The 4,430-nt window shown below is 46.4% G+C and overlaps 1 long non-coding RNA gene across 1 annotated transcript; it reads right to left on the bottom strand.

The window, feature by feature from the left end:
* Window positions 1-208: 208 nt before the first annotated feature.
* Window positions 209-3,213, bottom strand: LOC105716549 (uncharacterized). Its single transcript, XR_001107302.2, has 3 exons — window positions 3,072-3,213; window positions 2,843-2,932; window positions 209-567 (listed from the first exon to the last, which is right to left on the bottom strand). It is a non-coding gene; the product is annotated as an uncharacterized LOC105716549 (long non-coding RNA).
* Between the last annotated feature and the right edge of the window lie 1,217 nt (window positions 3,214-4,430).

Below are 4,430 nucleotides of genomic sequence, written 5' to 3'. Positions count from 1 at the left end.
GACAAAAACCATAAAGGAGTAAATAACAGCTTTGGACATTTAGAAATTTCAACATCTATAGTATAAAAATAAATCATTAATACAACGAAAAAAGAAATTACATTCTAAGGGAAAATTTTGCAATAAATATGACATATAAGTGGTCAATAAACTGAACACATAAAACGAATAAATGAGAAAAATGAAATCAACAGAAAATTGAAGAGGGCATAAATAGGCAATTTATGAGGAATAAAAATTGACAAGTCTTCAAAAGTCCAACTTTACTCGGGGTCAAGGAAATAAAAATAGCATAGAAACTAGATGCCCTTCCTTTGTGTTTCCATTAAGCAGAGATTTTTTTAAAAGATGCTACCATCCAGGGATGATGAGAGCGCAGGAAACAAACATTTCTTCTGCTGGTCATGTTTGCGGTACAGTCCTTCACTACGGGGTACAGCATCATTTACCTAGTCGTTCTCCAATTGTTGCTCACTTAGATCCTTTAACGTTTTGTATCTTAAGAATGTGATGATCATCTTTGTTCATCATTCTTTGCATCTTTGATTACTTCTTTAGGAGAGGGTCCTAGGAGTGGCATTTTCAGGAAAGAGGATTTTAAGCCTCTTGATACAAGATATCAAATTCCTTCCTGTGAAGGCTGAATCTGTTTTGATTGACAAGGGGAGCTGGGCAAGAGCAGAGCCCGGCAGAGCCCTGGGACTCAGGAGAGGAGAGGGCAACAGGAGGCTGTTTTTTGGGTGAGGAGCATCTGAGGGAAGGGGGAGTGAGGCAGGCAGGGGAGAGGGGGCAGGGGCTGTGGTCAGAGAATGGGGGAGGCCAAGCCTCCTTGCTGAATGCCCAGCCCAGCGCCAGCCCCACAAGGGAGGCAGAGGGGGTACTGCTGGATAGGCCAGCTTGGCCTGGGAGGCAAGCACCCCACTTACTAAGGAGGGTGTGCTTGGGCAAGTCACCCAGCTCCTCCAAGCCTTAAATGAGGTGACCTGTGCAAAGCACAATGACTGGTGCATGCTGTTTCAGTAAGTGGTGGCTGTAGTTACTAGCAGGCACTCCAAAGCATTTGCCCATTTGATTCTGGAATCCTGGCTAACATTTACATAGAGTTTCGATGTGTCAGCCACTATTTTGAAAGTATATGCAGTCATGTGTTGTTGAACGATGGATATACATTCTGAATAATGCATCCTTAGGTGATTTCATCATTGTGAGAATATCGTAGAGTGCGCTAACACAAACCTAGACAGTACAGCCTACCACACACCCAGGCTCTGTGGGATGGCCTGCTCCTTCTAGGCTACAAACCTACCCAGCAGGCTACTGGACTGAATACTGTAGGCAACTGTAAGACAATGGCAAGTATTTGTGTATCTTAACATAGGAAAAGGACAGTAAAGATAGGGTATTTTAATATACAGAACTACCTTTGTATATGTGGTCTGTCCTTGACCAAAACATCCTTATGTGGCATATGACTGTATCGAATTCCGAAATAGCTCAATATCCCTAAAATAAGTATGTTATAATCAACCCAATTTGACAAATGAGGCGATCAAGGCATAGAGAGCTGGGACAAGTTACTGAAAGTCATCAGCTAGCAGCATTGCTAAGCCAGACCTAGGAAGCCTGTGTTCTTACCACACTCCACACATCCTCTGTGCACCAACAACACCAGAAATCTCAGCAATGCCAACCACAAAGAAGGAACCAAAAGTTTGGATTCTTTGGAGGAGGAGGGTGGTGAGGAAGAACTGTTTTTTATTTTTTTTATTTTTGAGATGGAGTTTCGCTCTTGTTGCCCAGGCTGGAGTGCAGTGGCCTGATCTCAGCTCACTGCAACCTCCGACTCCTGGGTTCAAGCAATTGTCCTGCCTCAGCATCCCGAGGAGCTGGGATTACAGGCATGCATCACCACATCCAGCTAATTTTGTATTTTTGGTACAGACAGGATTTCTCCATGTTGGTCAGGCTGGTCTCAAACTCCTGACCTCAGGTATTTGCCCGCCTTGGCCTCCCAAAGTGCCAAGATTACAGGTGTGAGCCACTGTGCCTGGCCAGAACTGTTATATTAACAAGAAAGTCAGTTGTATTTACTTATATCACAGGATCCATTTCCAGCAGCCTCAGCCACCAGGCTGTCTCTGAGGGAGCAGGGCCAAGGTCAGGGCTGAGGGGGCTCCTGGCTGTGGGTGCTCCCCTAGGCTGCAGTCCAGAGGCCCCCAGACTACACATGAGGCCTCCTGGGTCTCACTCACTGGGCTAACTGCTGGGCTGTCCTGGCCTCGACTTTCTCAGAGAAAAGTTCCTGCCTGGGAAAGGCAGCTGGAGGAACAGAACTAGAGGGGGTGTCCAAGGCCACAGCTCAGGCCGCTCCTGGAGGAGGCCCAGTGCAGACACTCTGGAAAATGACTGTCACTGAAGTTCAAAATGCTGCTGCTGAGTCACGCAAGGGAAGTTGATCTGCATTCAGCTCACTTGGAAGAAGACAGGGATGTGGGAGACGCATTGAAAGATTTTCCTCAAACAAAGTTCAAATTAAAAAGGGGTGTGGCAGCTAGCTGGGACTAGCTCAGTCCTCAGTGTGGCAGGGGTGCTGGTGAATGGAGCACGGGCTTCCAAGTCAGAACTGGGTGCACGTGCAGGCTCAGTCACCTGTGGCTGTCCCTAGACCTCAGTTTCCCTTTCTGTAAAACAAGCACATCACCTACCTTACAGGGAAGGCTTGAAGTTTAAATGAGATAACGTGTAGAAACAGCAGGGTGCCTGGTTTACAGTAAGTGCTCAACGAAACGTCAGCTGATTTACTCTATGCCAAGTCCTCTGCTGAATGTATAATGTGGATTACCTGATTCAGGATTCTCGAAGTGTGGTCCCAGACTGGTACTATCACATCCACTGGAAACTTGTAAGAAGTGCAATTTCTCAGGCCCCAGATCTGCTAAATCATAAAAATCTGTGTTTTAACTAGTCTCCCAGGTAATGATGATGATGACGATTGCTAGACTGAGAACTACAAGCTAATTTATAGTTCTTAGTACTCTTATTATAGAACAAGGTGAAGATTTTATTCTTACCAGTAAGGTGACCAATGGTCCTGGTTGGCCTGGAACTGTCCTGGATTTAGCAATGAATGACCAGTGTTTCAGTAAACTCCTCAGTCCTGAGCAAACTAAAGGTTTTGGCCATCCTATGAAGAGCTGAAGCCATATTTCATTCTAGGAAGAGACAATGGGATTACGGCTAAAGAAAGCAAATGAGGTTTAAAGAATCTAAGGGATGGCTGTTTAGCTCATTGGGGGGCTGGTACTGGAGGAGAAGACAGGTTGGTGGAGGGTCTGACATGGGGCGAAGGCCAACTGAGAGGCCCTGACAGCAGAGAGACCATCCCTGGGACCCCCAAGTCCCCAGCAAAACTCAGGAATGGTTATTTACTTTTTCAAGGTACAGGGTATCTCTAAGTTGCCCAAGCCGGTCTCAAACTCCTGGGCTGAAGCAGTCCTCCTGCCTCAGTCTCCCTAGTAGCCGGATTACAGGTGCAAGCCACTGCACCTGGCTAGGAATGTTTATTGAGAGTGAGTTTTCTTTGTAGAAACCGAGGCAGGGGCTGAGCTTCAGAGTGAAATGGACAGAAGTGGAGGTCCCAGTGAGAACCTGACTTTCGAGAACTGTGTGAAGTCTTCAGTGGGCCTTGGGACTGCCACAAACCATAGGCTTGGGAATGGAAAAGGAAGGTTTGAGCCAATCTGATTTAGGTTTAAGGCATGGAGGCCCCTGCTGAGATGTGTAATAATTATTAATTCATTTGATAAACATTCAGTATTAACTTTGTACCACCAGGCCCCTCCCTGGGCCTTGGATATAGAAATGGAAGAGATGTGGACAAATGAGGTATCACAGTAGACTGTGACCAGACTACTGGCTGGTTATCACCAACAAGTCAAGCCAGGCTCTGAGGGGACCCACTTTAATGAAAATATAAGTATCCCTTACGGTCAAGTGTCCATTTACACATCAAGGGCTGGGAAACTGTGTTCCTTTATAGGAGTGCCTTTATAGATGGTGGTACTCCAGGCAGCTATTTTTTAATTAACCCATGATCACTGAAAGGCATGGTGTTCAAGAGATGAGATTAAAATGCAGCCTGGCTAGTGATCTCAGCTCTGGCTGCACAGTAGAGTCACCTGGGAAGCTTTAAAGTCTTGATGTCCAGGCCCCAGCCTAGACCAATGGCACCAGACTCTTTGAAGGAGCGGTCTGGGCAGCAGAATGATTTTCCAGGCTCCCTGAGTGATTCTACTATACAGTCTGAGTTGCGAACCACTGTCTAGGTGGTTGCCCATTCTAATTTGAGCCGATGGCGTTTGCCTTCGGGTGCTTTTTTGACATTCCTCCTATCTCTCCTCTGCTCCCATTGCCCAGCTGGGCTCCCATCC

The sequence above is a fragment of the Aotus nancymaae genome, unplaced genomic scaffold (genome assembly GCF_030222135.1).
Source record: "Aotus nancymaae isolate 86718 unplaced genomic scaffold, 86718_ANA_hifiasm-v0.15.2.pri h1tg000019l, whole genome shotgun sequence".
Lineage (NCBI taxonomy): Eukaryota > Metazoa > Chordata > Mammalia > Primates > Aotidae > Aotus > Aotus nancymaae.
The sequence above is the reverse complement of the archived record's forward strand: the minus strand, read 5'-3'. Positions and strand labels throughout refer to the sequence as shown.